Source organism: Diceros bicornis, chromosome X (genome assembly GCF_020826845.1).
Source record: "Diceros bicornis minor isolate mBicDic1 chromosome X, mDicBic1.mat.cur, whole genome shotgun sequence".
Taxonomy (NCBI): Eukaryota; Metazoa; Chordata; class Mammalia; order Perissodactyla; family Rhinocerotidae; genus Diceros; species Diceros bicornis.
In genome coordinates this window covers 16,041,607-16,056,713 of record NC_080781.1, presented here as the reverse complement: position 1 = coordinate 16,056,713, position 15,107 = coordinate 16,041,607, and the positions used below count along the sequence as shown (strand labels likewise).

General features: G+C 42.4%; 1 long non-coding RNA gene across 1 annotated transcript; it reads right to left on the bottom strand.

The window, feature by feature from the left end:
* Window positions 1–129: 129 nt before the first annotated feature.
* LOC131400793 (uncharacterized) lies at window positions 130–9,272 on the bottom strand. Its single transcript, XR_009217456.1, has 3 exons — window positions 9,158–9,272; window positions 4,695–4,775; window positions 130–1,391 (listed from the first exon to the last, which is right to left on the bottom strand). It is a non-coding gene; the product is annotated as an uncharacterized LOC131400793 (long non-coding RNA).
* Between the last annotated feature and the right edge of the window lie 5,835 nt (window positions 9,273–15,107).

Here is a 15,107-nt window from a genome sequence, read left to right as displayed (position 1 = left end):
GGTGATATTGATTGTGTATGTCCAAGAGCATTGTAGGACATACGGACATAAATTCATTCATTCATTCATTCAACACCTATTTATTGAGCACTGACTACGTATCAGGTGCTGTACTAGGCATTGGGGATATAGCAAGGAACAAGTACAATATAGGCCCTATTCTCACCGAGCTTACAGTCGAATGAAAGTAATTAACAAGTGCACATAAATATATATTACATGAACATATAATACTAACAATAAATGGTGTGAAGAAAAATTAAACAGGGTAAGGGGGTAGAGAGTAACAAGAGGAGGGTCAGAAAGGCTCCTCTGAGGATGGGACATGAGAGCAGAGACCTGAATGCAATCGGGGAGCAAACTATGCAAAGATCCCAAGGAGAGCTGTTCAGACAAAAAGATCAACCAATACAAAGGCCGTGACGTGGAAATAAACTTTGTATATTAGAGGAGTAGCAGGAAGAGCAGGTGACTATAGTGGCATGAAGCAGGCAGAGAGCCATAGGAAATGAAATAGAAAAGACAGAGGCCAGAACATAGGGCCCTAGTGGGATTTTTTGCTTCTTGGTAGGAAATTGAATTTTGTTTTGAGTGGGATGGGAAGCCATTGGGATGGGAACAGGGAAGTGACGTGACTTAATTTCTGTTTCCACTGAACACTTAAGACCGTTCTGGCTGCTGAGTGGAGATTTGATCACATAGGAGCAAGAGTTCCCTTAGTGCTTACTTGTGCTTTGAGTTCTGGTAGCTTCTGCTTCCTTCGGGGGGACTCATAGTTGTAGACAGCAGCAGATTGGATGTGTTTTTCTTTGCTTCATATTTGCAATAAGTAGAATCCTACACCCTCCATGTGACATCACTACGCAAACACTATAAAGATTTAAGATGCAGGATTTTATGAAAACAATGAGGGAAAAAGGTACAGCATTGTTTCTCAAAGTTCAGACCACTGTATCAGTGAGGATAGACTAGGCTATGTTGCGGTAACACATTAACCTTAAATAACAGTGGATTACTACAACAGAGGTTTATTTTTCACTCATGTTCTATGTCCAACATGGATTGGCCAGGGACTCCATGATGTCACTCAGGAACCCAGGATGACAGATGCTCTGATATTTCAGTATGTGACCTCCATAGTCAGTGCAGCAGGGAAGGAGAGAGTATGGAAGGGTCTCACGATGGCTTCTCGATGCTTTTGCTGAGTATCTCCTGTCCCTAGTGCACAGTTACCCTAGAAATAGGGGCTCAGTGAACTACTCTGCCATCCAGCAAGCAGCGCCCTCTCCAACAAGGGGGCTCCTCCTTGGATGCTGTGTCTCAGCCCATAGGGCAGTGGCTGTTTCTTATCCTTTTGAGTTCTCTTTATCTTCTCTCCCTCCTCCAATTCCCTATTATTTGAAAGATAAAATAAATATAGTAGTGGATTGTAACCCATAGAAGAAAATATCCATGAATCCATATGGATATAAATACATAATTGAATAAATGGAGGAGAAAGGACTTTTCCTTACAGTAGAATTCTAATTAATTAATGTAGGCAGAATGATAGAACCAGAAAAAAAAATCACTATTTGGCAAAGACCACAGTAATAATTGTCGTGGGCCAGAATGATCAATGGTGGCTAAAATTAGTGGGTAAAGTATGATGAGAAACAGGATATTTGCATAATCTCAAAGTATCTCCCTACAAGATACTGATTAATTACAAGGGTTAAAATAGTAACTTCACAGTGGAGAGACAAGGGAATCCAGTTTTTAATAACGAGGATATTTTCTTTGCACTTTTGTCAGAAATTTCAAAGCCAGAGTTGGAAGTAAACTTGAAGGTGACGGATGCTTCAGGTGTGAGCAGTGACAGGTTAAAATTGTAGTTAATAGTCATTGGCTACGGGCCATAGTAATGCCATCTGTGCTAGAACATTAACAAAGGACTCTTGCATCTGGAGGAGGGGAGGCCAGGGAGATGGAGCAAGAATTGCAAAAGGCAGAGATGGGAGGAAGAGAAAGTCTTAAGAAAGAGGAGGGTAGAAATAACAAGTGTTGGAGAGGATGTGGAGAAAAGGGAACCCTCGTGCACTGTTGGTGGGAATGTAAACTGGTGCAGCCGCTATGGAACAGTATGGAGAGTCCTCAAAAAAATTAAAAATAGAACTACCATACGATCCAGCAATTCCACTTCTGAGTATCTATCTGAAGAAAACAAAAACACTAACTCAAAAAGATATCTGCATCCCATGTTCATTGCATTATTATAATAGTCAAGATATGGAAACAACCTAAGTGTCCATAGATGGATGAATGGATAAAGAAAATGTGGTTTTATATATACAATGAAATATTACTCAGCCATAAAAAAGCAGGAAACCTTGTCATTTGCGATAACATGGATGGACCTTGAGGGCATTATGCTAAGTGAAATAAGTCAAAGAAAGACAAATACTGTATGATCTCTCTTATATGTGGAATCTAAAAAACTAAAACAACAAAATCTGAGCTCATAGATACAGAGAACCGATTTGTGGTTGCCAGACGCAGTGGGGGGGAGGCAAATGGGTGAAGGGGGTCAAAAGGTACAAACTTCTAGTTATAAAATGCATAAGTCCTGGGGATGTAATGTACAGCATGGGGACTATCGTTAATAATACTGTATTGCATATTTGAAAGTTGTTAAGAGAGTAGATCTTAAAAGTTCTTATCACAAGAAAAAAATTTATCTGTGGTGATGGATGTTAACTAGACTTATTGTGCTGATCATTTCATAATATATGCATGTATCAAATCATTATGTTGTACATCTGAAACTAATATGTTATGTCAATTATATCTCAATAAAAAAAGGAAAAAATTGTTTCATTTTTTAACTTAAAGAAAAATAAACTCTAACAGTCTCTATAATAATTAAAACAAAAAAAAGAGGAGGGCTTCAGAGCTCGGGTGGGAGTGGAGGTGAGGGATTCCTCATCCTCTCTCCGGCACTCCTGCCCGGCCCATTATGACCGGCTTCTCTGGGTGGAGCTGGGGTGAAACTGGTAAGCAGTTAGCCATTAATGGTTAGGGAGCTAGTAACTAAAGTACTTTTTTTTGCAATTACTAATTATAGCTTTTAGTTGTTTGCCCATCCATTGTTAGCTGTGCTGCTTAGGCAATATATTATCCAGCTCCCACTAGCTTCCTATAGATAACATCTTCCTGGCGCCTGGTCACCATGGTAATGGGTGTTTGAGCTGTTTTTCAGGAATTAGGACCCCCTTGTCTAGTTCAGGCCGGTTAAGACCACCAACCCATCAACTGGGCCCCTGCAGGTACCCACTAAGTGACCTTTTTGATGTCAAAGGGCTGAAAACTCCACCCTCAGATCATGCTAATGCCACCATTTTGTGAACATGTGTCCTATGAAGAGGCATGAAGTCTGACTATGCTTGTGCAGATCATCAATTATCTCACCTCTCCTCACCTCCAATCATCTATCTCCATACTTCAGACCACCTTGCCCCCTACCCCATAAACATCCCTGAGTCCCCATTTTCAGGGAGGGGGGTTGGAGACTCCCACCTCCTTGCTGCCTTGTGATTAAAACTCTCTCTGTGCTGCCATCTCATTGTTTCTGTGATTGCCTTTCTGGGTGACGGGCACAAACGAGCCTGCTTCAGTAACAGGAGGATTTCAATTAGAGATCCTGAAATATGCCCTCTGACCTTTCCTTTGCAAAGCACCCTAAAAGTACTCAATCAAGCTGAACTTTAGGGCAAACCCTGGTCCTTACCAGGCCTTTGGCTTTCTTGTGGGAGTCACCTCCCCCCTCCACAGATGACTTAGAATAGAACAATCACAGGTCGTAAAAGTCCATGAATATTTGAGTGTCTCTGATGTGCTAGGCCCCATGCTGGCCAGAAGGATTATGGCTAGGGGCTATTTTGACTTTGGAACCATATAAATGTTTTACATAACCATAAAACAAAATGGAATAGAAATGGAGATGAATGCAACAAATGCATGTAACCGCATACCATGTTGTTGACATAAGCCCACTGAGAATGACCTGGGTTATCCAACAACTCGGGAATATGGCTGGGACAAAAACTGCCGCAAAAATCTTAGCTTGTTTTCAGTTATCAGTGTTATTGTTGTTTGAGACCACACACACACACACACACACACACACACACGCACACACACACAGTGAATATATAATTATGTTAATGTCAGTAGGAACGAAGATTGTCAGCATAAAAGAGACACAAATATAAAATCAAAGATGTAAAACCCTGGTGGTCCTGAATTTGAATTGGAAATAGCAGTATAAACTCATGACATTTTCCCCTTAAAAAATACACATCCTAATTCGCATACACATCCTCATTCTCTCCCCTGGAAAGACCTAGAAGCAAAGAACCACACAATAGTAATTATTCTGAAAACTGGTAAAGGAAAGAATGGAGGATTTATCCTGCCTCTCCTGTACAGACTGAATTTTAAGATAAAACCAATAGTTGATGAGGGAAAGGTCTTTATAGAACAGTTTCCGATAGTAAATAAAGAAGGAATCCTAGAGTTTTAATATCCAAGTCTTGCAACTCTCAAGGAGAGAATGGATAACCCTTAGGGAGCTTTAAAATGTAGGATCAAATTGAGAACACCTGATTTACCAGCTGCCCGCACCTCCTGCCCCGAGACAAGCCGAGGCACCTCACCACTTGCAGAATGTTCTTGTCTCGAAATCAAACCGGAATCCCATCAAGCCTCTAGGCTTTCTACCGGCTTACAGATGCAATCTGTAAAATCAAAAAATGGGGAAAACATTACAGGAGAGATGACCTAGTGTCTTTAATAAACAAATAGCAAGATAAAAAAAAAGAGGATGCGGCAACTGTTATATGTGAAGAGACTTATCAGCCAAATGCAACCTGTGGATCCTGGCTGGGTCCCAAACCATCCAACTGTGAAAAAAAAAAAAAAAAAAAAAGAGACATTTATCAGATAATTTGGGCAATTAAACCACTGACTGGACGTTTGATGATATTAAAGAATTGTTTAGGTGTGCAAATGGTATTAAAGTAATTTTAAAAAGAGCCCTTATCTTTCACAGACACATACCGAAGTTTTTGTACTCTTCTCTCTACTCTTGTAGATGCTTGAAAATTTCTCATTACAGAAAGAGCAGTATAGATGGCAGACATCAGTGATTACGTATGAAACAATTATCTTTAGTTGATTTAAGAAAATCCACATTCCACCTTCCAGTATTTGCTACAGGAAATTGAAGCTATGGAAAGACTCGCTTATGTCAGGCAATCACAAACATTTATGAATATCCATCCATTCATTTCACAATATATTGAGCACCTATAAACCAGGCACTGGAGTTATAGGTGTCAGGGACATGATGGCTGCCGTAGAGCTTGTGGTCTGGCGGGGAGGGGACAGATATTAAACGAATAAATTACACATGTAATTGTACATATAATTAATACATTTCCATTGTAAAGAGTGTGATGGAGGGCTGAGGGCGGTCAGGAAGGGCTGAGGAAAAGCCTTTCTGGTGCCACCTGAGCCGCACTGACTAACCAGAGGCTGGGCAGGAGGAGGGTGTGCCCAGAGTTTCAGGTCAAAGAGCTTTTGACAAATGGAAACAAGATGGGCAGTAGATCATCCTGGTCCTTTTAGATCTCACTGAGGATTTAGACATTTATCCTAAGAACAATGAGAAGCCAAAGAAGGATTTTAACATTAGCTTTGTATTTTGTAAATATGGAAGATAAGATGTGCCCACGCACGACAGGACCCCAAGGGAAATTAATTGAAAGAGGTGCCATAGTGTTTTCACGTTAGCATGGGGGTCCTGAATCGGTGGTAAGAAGTGTGAACAATGGCGGGTATGATCATCTCTTTCTCTTAACCAATGTAGAAATGTGGAAAAATGGATTGCAAAATCCTCCCTACTGAAATGTGGGTGAGAAGGCAAGCAATGAAATGCTGCGGCCATCAGATCTGTACTGCAGGCCTGGTGCTGCCCAACAAGAGCCGGGCAAACCCCTCCTTCCATCTGTGGGTTGCATCACCCCAGGCTGGCTTTCATCAGACCGCAGATTGCATCACATCGCACATCCTTCTAAGTCTGGCCTGGTTCTCCCCTCACGCAGACGTTGGCTGATGAATCTAACCTTAAGTTACAGTCAATCATTTTCTGTGGCTGATCCCCAAATAGAAGCAGTCTTTGGAGACCTAAGAGTAGGCTTATGGAGAGGCAACATAGCGCCTGGACTCCGGAACCAGTCCACCTGGTCTCAAATCCAGCTCAACCGCTTACTAGCTGTGTGACCTTGGGCAAGTTGCCTAACCTCTCTGGACCTGGGTTTCTTCATCTTTAAAAGGAGCGTAACGACAACATTCATCTCATAGGACTGTTATGAAGCTTATACGGATTAATATTTGTCAAGCATTTAGAACAGTGCCTGACTCATAACGAGGACTATACTAGAATTTGGTAAACATACAAATCTTTTAACCTCTCAGTGCCTTGCTGTCCTCAGTAGTAAAGCAACTTTTAGAAACGTCTATCTTCCAGGGATGCTTTGAGAATGAATCATTTGGGTACTCAGAAGATTTAAGGGGTGACTACTATCTTTATAGTCAACAGTTAACTACAGTTTGGGGGCCACCAACAAGTGCTACCAAATAAAGGGAAAGAACCTGTGTCAGTGTGGTTCTTAACCAAAGGTCATTAAACAACCAGGCCAAAGGCCGACCGTCCAATGGAAGATGCGGACGGGGGATGCTCGGTGGCCTTTGTATCCATCGCTGCAGCTTCTTTCTGTATCAAGTTCTCCACTCACAAAAATCCACCACGCCTTGTCAACTGCCTGCATAATTGGCTTACGTCAATAACCCTTGCCAATCTTAAGAAACTAAAATCGGAATTTACCAACACGAGATAGGGGCAATTATGGACTTTACCAAATAGCAAAATAGGATTCTTTTAAAAAGCATTTTTTCATCATTTTATTGCTGGCATTTTTCTTATTATAAAAGAAACATGTTCCATGTAGAAATTCTGGAAACTAAACATAAATCAAAACTTAAAAAACGAAAATATTCTACAATCATACAGCCCACATAAACCGGTTAATAAGTCAGTATACCAGCTTCCAGCGACATAGGTCTGCTACACATTTAAAACATTTATAGAAATGAGATCAGAAGGGACCAAATATTTTGTAAGCCTTTCCCACGGGTGATTAAATATTTTTAACAACCTGATTTTTAACTCCTAATATTCCATTGTAGCTATAATTCATTTAACCAATCCCTTATTGTTGCACAGATGGTTTTCCATTTTTACAATCATAAACCTTGCTTGAGCATATTTGTAGCTATCGCTGTATCCAAATTATCATTATTTTTTTAGGATAAATTTCTCGAGGTGAAATTGCTGGGTCCAACAGTAGGCAAACATTTTAGGGACCTGATTCATATTGCTACTTCGCCCCCTAAGAAGCGTTAAATCCATTTTCAGAAATCTACCTGGGGCCCAAAGAGAACCTTATATCTATAAAAAAAATGGATTTCTAGATATTTTTAAATTTTGTTGACTCTAAGGGTGGTGGTAAAGGGGCTAAAAAGTGGGACGTGGAGAAAAAGTGAATGCTGTCATAGGGTCCCTTGCTTCCCGGAACGATGCCAGGCAACACCGCACACGCGCACTCTCGCTTCCGTGCGCCCCGGGGCGGTTGGATGCGTGGCGCTGCTGCCCCCCTACCCCCCATCCTGAGCCTACACGTGCGTTTCTTAGTCTCGTCTTTCTCGCTTTTGCTCCTTCCATCCCACTGGGGATGCGGAGCTGTCCCTTAGGGCTCACAATGGACATTTCTGCGGGTGGGGGTTTGCCGTCACAGTGATTGGGGGGTACTCTTAAACACCCGACATTCTGTGCAAGGAAAATGTTTTCTATTTCTCACGTGACTTGCAAATGTTCCCTTGGATATTCATGTAGGTGAAAAACCTGCATTAAAACCTGTATATAGGGCCGGCCCCAGGGCTCAGCGGTTAAGTGCGCGCCCTCCACTGCTGCCTGCCTGGATTCCTCCCCGGCGGCACCAACGCACCGCTTCTCCGGCCATGCTGAGGCCGCGTCCCACATACAGCAACTAGAAGGATGTGCAGCTATGACATACAACTATCTACTGGGGCTTTGGGGGGAAAAATAAATAAAAAAATAAAACCTGTATATAGTGTCTGGACCTAGATCCTAACTCCATTTCACAGATAAATAAATAATAGTTTTTGAGTGGATTTTTCAGGAATACAAAGGTATTTACAAAGTAAATTGAGGAAAGACTGTCAATTTGTTTTGTTCTGGGCTTTTCCAACAGTGGTTTACCATTATAGAAAAATCCTATCGCCAATGGCAACGCTGCTAGTGGTACTTGAGGCAGTGATTAACAGCCCACTTCAGTCTACATCCGCAGCTGTCGCAGACACGGCAATTCTACGTTCGGGTGCAAAAGTTTGAGCACTTCATTGTGGCTCTAGCGTAGTTCCGTTCAAACATTTGTATTACTTTATAACACATTACTTTGCTTTTATTTCTTCTTTATATCATAGTCTTTAAAAAATCTTAAAATTGTGTGTGTAGGTAGGTAATATTATCTATGAATTGCATTTCAGGATTGTAATGAGCGTGTTTGAAAATATTTCCTATGAAAAGGGGGCATTGGGCTGTGGCGGGATTGAGCGCAATTTGCTTGCGACCCCTAGTGGCACGCTCAAGCATTGCTTCACTCAGCTGCTGGTTCTTGGGCTTAAAACCTTGTTGGCTCCAAAATGTGGTAAGAAAAGGACCCTTTGTACAAGATTCAAAGCACAAAACTCCATGAATTGTCCTTGGCAACCTCTCCCATTTGTCCTCACTTGGATTCCCCTCAAGGCCACACACTTTTCCCTAAAGTGAATCCTGGCCATTTCTGGGGAAGGAGATGCCACTGAACAGGGCTCGTTCCTATTAGTGTGCCGGCGGCTGAGCGGGGGTGGGGGTGGGGAATGGAGGGAAAAGTGGGGGGCCAAGGGAAAGAACACCAGCCCTCTGGATCTGTTCATACCTAGAAAATGTAAGCAAAGATGGGGGTCATGTTACATCCCATTATTTTTTCTGTCCTACCTGCTGGTGTTGCCAGTTTTTTTCCTCCATTCGTAGCAAGGTCCCGGCATGTACTTTGGACCCATGCTTTTCTTAAACCAGTGGTTCCCCAACTTAGCCGGCATCAGCCTCACTCGCAGGGCTCCTTGAAAGGCGGCTTGTCGGCGCGCCCCCAGGGTTTCTGACGCGGGAGGTCTGGGCGGGGCCGACTTCGCTTTTCCCACAAGCTCTCAGGTGATGCTGATGCGGCTTGTTTGGGGAGGAGCTCAAAGTCTGCCTTCAGTCCCAGTCTATAGTGGGCAGTATTTATCAGCCTCATTTTATGAGACCAGGATAGTTTGCTCAGTCTCCAAAGTGCCCAGATTTTAAGGAATTTTGCAGTTTTCTAAAGGCAACAGAGCACAGTGCAGGACTGCCTCATAGAAAGTGTCCCTGTGAACCTTTCCTGGGGGGCGGGGGGGCAGAATCAGCCGTGATTACTCCCCCGGAGAAGCAAGGTTTCCCACTCGACAGCATTTCCCCCAAATGAACCTGTGTAATTAAGTAATAAAGTACTTAATTGAGAAAAGCTATTTCCTCCTGTGGGCAACGTTGGGCCCTCTGCTTTAAAAGAATGGTGTCTTTTGGCAGCCTAAGTTGGTGTTATTTCAGAGAGATCTAGAGGCCCAAATGGCCAGAGGACTTTTGTTTTTGTCATTTCTCTTGGACTTGTGCCTTGGAATCATTTTGAAAATAAAAATCCTCCTGGGATTTCTCAAAAATGAGTAAATAAGAAAGAAAATGGAGGGAAGAAAGAAAGATAAGGAAAAAGTGGAGAGAGAGAGAGAGAGAGAGACCTAGCTTGGAAGGATTGGCTGGAAAGGGGAGACGGTGGTGATTTTTCTGGAGAGAGAAGAATATTGAAGGAGGAAGAAGCGAGAGGAATTGGAGAAAGCACAAAAGGGGAACCAAGACTTCCCTTCATTGGCAGCCCTTCTCAAACTTACTGTTCACGCAGCTCACCTGGGACCTCGTCAGCAGAATCCGATTCTGTAGGTGCCGCCTGCTGGGGTTCACGCCCATGGTACCGGGGCTGGTCTAGGGGACCAAAAGCGGACGGCAAAGGCGATGATCTGTCACTGCTGAGACTGGGTTATAACGGCCCCGTGGCTTTCTGTCTCCTGGATGGCTGGGTCCGGGAGAAGGCGGCCGCCGAGTCTGAGCAGCCGGCAGAGAGGCGCCCGCGGCGCCCGCAGCCACGTGAGTGAGCGGGAAATGGCTCCTCGCAGAAACTGTGCGGTAATGATGGTTTGTTGCGTTAAGCCACTAAGTTTTGTATTGGAACAAGGCAGATGCCTGCTGAAGTGAGAAAGAACAGGAAACATGGCACCCCAAATGAACACGGAGAGCTCCAGACTGATTTCCCTGCCCTCCCTCTCAGCTGCTGGGCAACCTCTATTTTAGATTTCCATGGGGCATCATTTAGAGTAAGGAGCACGATTCCTGTGGCCTAAATTGCACGTTTCCAAGATCACTGTGCGACAGAGTGGTGCTTCCGCACTTTTTCGCATCACAGCCTATGGAGAAAACGATGCTATTTATGTAGCATGGTGGAGTGAGTGGGCCAGGCTGCACCTACACCGACCCGGGGCTCCACAGGGATCTGGCCTCAACAGAACGTGGGGCATGGATAACTTGGCATCCCTGTAACTCACCTGTGGCACCCCATTGGGAGGTTCTGCACTAGAGGGTTTTGCAGTCTCTCACCCCAGGTTCCTCATCTGAGCCACAGAGCACAGAAAATGATGACTATCTTCTCAATTCTCCCCAAGAGAGTACATAACTCCTATTCCAGGTGCATAAGAGAGAAGTTAATTCACTGCATACAATGGGCGCTTTGGGACATCAGGGTGTAATCCTCACTCGGGCTGAGAAAGGCTGGAGGGTAATGGACTTGCGAGTGAGTCATGGCATCTTTCTGAAAGAATGGAATCAGGACATTTTAGAGCTGGAGGTAGCTTTAGCAATGGCTACGTAAGGTCTCCTGTTCATAAATGAACAAACTAAGGCCCAGAGAGGTTAAGTAATTTGTCTGGGATCACACAGCTAGTTAGTGGCAGAGCTGAGACCAGAACTCAGAATTCCTGACTTTTAGTCTAAATCCCATTATGTTAGACTTTTAATAAAGAATGAGTGAATAAATGGATTTGTACTGTCTGCAATTTGCTTTAACATATTCAGCATAAATGCAGTGCTATAAATGTGTCTGTAAATTAACTTTAAACTTCTCTACCTTGGGGGCAGTCAGTTAAGCTGTGAAGTGGCCTGTCAGGGAGCCACACTTCAGGAGTAGGTCATTAATATATTTTTTTTAAAGATTTTATTTATTTATTTTTCCCCCAAAGCCCCAGTAGATAGTTGTCTGTCATAGCTGCACATCCTTCTAGTTGCTGTATGTGGGACACGGCCTCAGCATGGCCGGAGAAGCGGTGTGTTGGTGCGATCCCGGGATCTGAACCAGGGCCGCCAGCAGCGGAGCGCACGCACTTAACCGCTAAGCCACAGGGCCGGCCCAGGTCATTAACATTTGAAGGACCCTGACCAGGAGTCCATATTTTAGAGCACATGCAAATATCCTAACTAAATTTGCACCAGACAGCTTATTCAATCACCTAAGAAGTGTTCGAAATGATTTTTAATTGGTGACATGAGTGGTGTTGAAGACATGCGATTGGCTAAAAAGATGATGAGGGATCCCAGCCCTTGTGTGAACAGAGTATAAGAATCTGACGAGCCAGCGGTCTAACACCTTTGAAGTAGTGGTCTTGTTTTGCCACTTACGGAGGACTCTGTCGTCTGATTGGGTCTGCCTTGGATCAGCACTTCAGGAAGAAGCTTGTTATGGTGCCTAAAAGGACAGAGCAGGCGCTCACCTGCTTATGGGAACAGGCTGTATGGCAGGTTTTGTGCATGCATACGAATAAATGATTTTTTACAGATTTCTGTCTGTGGCTTCTTTTATTGTAACATAGTAACGAAGTTGTGGAGAAGGAAGGAGACAAAGTTTCTGCCTAGTCAAATTGTGGGAAGCTGCCATATTTATGCAAACAACCTGGCAATGTTGAAGGCCCCAATTCATTCATTCATCCAACAGATATTTAGGGAGTGCCTATTCTAGGATGAGGGGATACAAAAAACAGACAAAATCCTCATTGTAAAGTGACTTAGATAAGTTTGCAAAAACATATCAAAAGCAACTGGTAAATTTAATCAAAAGATATCCTGAATTCTTTGGAAAGACTCAAGAGAGCAAAGCTTTCCAATCTCTACAGCTTTTCAAAAATGAAACAATTGTAGAAATTATACAGGAAAAAAACCCAGTTATCTGTGAAACTAAAATTTAAGGAGTAGGTACTTCAGTGGTTCTCAAAGTGCAGTTCCAGACAAGCAGTATCAACATAAACTGGGAAACTCATTAGAAATGCAAATTCCCCAACTCCATCCCAAACCTCCTGAATAAGAAACTCTGGAGATGGGGACCTGCAATCTTTGTTGTAAAAAGCTCTCCAGGTTGGGCTGGTCCCGTGGCATAGCGGTTAACTGCTTGCGCTCTGCTGCTGGTGGCCTGGGTTCGGATCCGACGCACCGCTTGTCAGGCCATACTGTGGCGGCGTCCCATATAACGTGGAGGAAGATGGGCATGGATGTTAGCTCAGGGCCAATATTCCTCGGCAAAAAGAGGAGGATTGGCATGGATGTTAGCTCAGGGCTGATCTTCCTCACAAAAATAAAAAAAAAGCTCTCCAGGTGATTCAAATGCCAAGTTTGAGGACCACTGCTGTACTTTATGACAAAGAACAATCCCACCAGGTGGCAGTCTTTCACAATTAATACAAAAACATTTTTTCTGCAACTGCTGAATAATCCTGCCCAATGCCAATCTAACGTGAGAAATTGAAAATATATCTGTTCGGCAATTGCAAGAAAATTCCACTGGGTGGCACCCTATCCTGAGTAGTAGTAGGAAAAACATACCTGATCTGCAATTACAGGTAAATTCCTGAGTAGGTTAGAATGCCACCTGGTGGAATTTGCCTGTAATTGCAGATCAAATGTTTTTCCTACTACTGTACGCAGGGTAGAATGCCACCCAGCGGAATTATTATGCAGTTGCATAACATGTTTTTCCTATTCCTTAGGTTAGATTGCCACCTAGTGGAATTATCGTGTAATTGCAGAACACATGTTTTTCCAATTACAGGCATATCTCATTTTATTGCACTTCACAGATATTGTTTTTTTAAAGACCCTCCACCAACAAAAAGATTACAACTTGCTCAAAGCTCAGATGATGGTTAGCATTTTTTAGCGATAAAGTATTTTTTAATTGTTATGTACTTTTTTTAGACATAATGCTATTGCATACTTAATAGACTACAGTATGGTGTAAATATAACTTTTATATACACTGGAAGACCAAAAAATTCGTGTGATTCGCTTTACTACAATATTTGCTCTATTGCGGTGGTCTGGAACCGAACCCTCAATATCTCCGAAGTATGCCTGTAATAGGAAAAACATATCTGATTTTCGATTACATGAAAATTCCACCGGGTGGCACTCTAACCTGAGAAACAGGAAAAACTCTGATCTGCAATTGCAGGAAAATTCCAACGGGTGACATTCTAACCAGAGTACAGTGATAAGAAAAACATATTCATGTGCAATTACATGAAAATTCTACTTGGTGGCACTCTAACCTGATTAATAGGAAAACATCGCTGCAATTACATGATAAATCCACTGGGTGACACTGTAAAGTAAGAAATTAAATAAATAATAGGTCCTGCAATTACAAAAAAGTTCCACACGATAGCAGTCTAACACAAGAAATAGAAAAAAACCTGGATCGGCAATTACACGAAAATTTCACATGATGGCACTCTAACACAAGAAATAAGAAAAAAAGTCAGAGCTGCAATTACATGAAAATTCCACACGGTGGAAATCTAACATAAGGAATGAAAAATTACATATATTGTGTCGTTATATAAAATTTCCACTAGGTGGTACTCTAACATAAGAAATGAAATTTAAGTTTTTTTGGGGGGGAATTCTTTTGGCATTTGAACAAAAAAGATATTATTACGAAAACATGGGATTTATTTACTTAGTAAATTAAAGTGTAAATTAAAATTTAGTTCATATATTTTCAGTGCTTTGGACATATCTTAAATACAGTGCTTATTCTTTGCATTTTAATGATTTGTTTGTACATTCTTCCCACCATTGGCAGGTCCTCTAGGGCAGAGAAAAAATGTGTAACTTTTCTACCTCCCCAGCCTTTACTATAGTAGCTGATGCATAATAGGAATTCAATAAATATTTATTAAATAAGTGAAAGAAAGAATGACTAAAACAGATGCCAGTGAAGGTCAAATAAATGGAGGGAAGAAAACATGAATAGGATAAAAATCTAGACTCTTTGAGCTCTATTCCCAGAGCTTTTGTATCCTGCAGTTGGACAGGTAGGGTGAAATGTAGAGGAAAATGTGATTGAGACCCAAATAACAATGATGTTCATTTAAATGCCTTCCAAGGTTGAGATTTAAAAAAGAGTCAGTGAATTAAAACAAGAAAAATTAGCAAAGTTTCTTGAAAAGGATGCAGTTCAGTGAGAAAATTAGGTTGGGCTGAGTTTTCAATAGCCATCCAAACTATTTCAGTCATTTAATTGTTCTGGAACTTGGTTTTCAAATTAAATGTTGGGGTTACTCACTCAGAGGAGCCTGGGAAAGCTGACTGTTAGGGTGCCCTCAGGATTCATCCCCTGAGGGAGTTTTCTGCTCTGCCCAAGGCTGGGCTGGACCAGCAGCCACGGGAGGAGGAGGTCAAGGCCTTTCAATTTGCAGAGCACCCACAGGAGGCCAGAGCTCACCTCAGAAACTTGAGAAAAAGCCACACTTGCCTTCTCGCCCTCCCACAGGCTCTT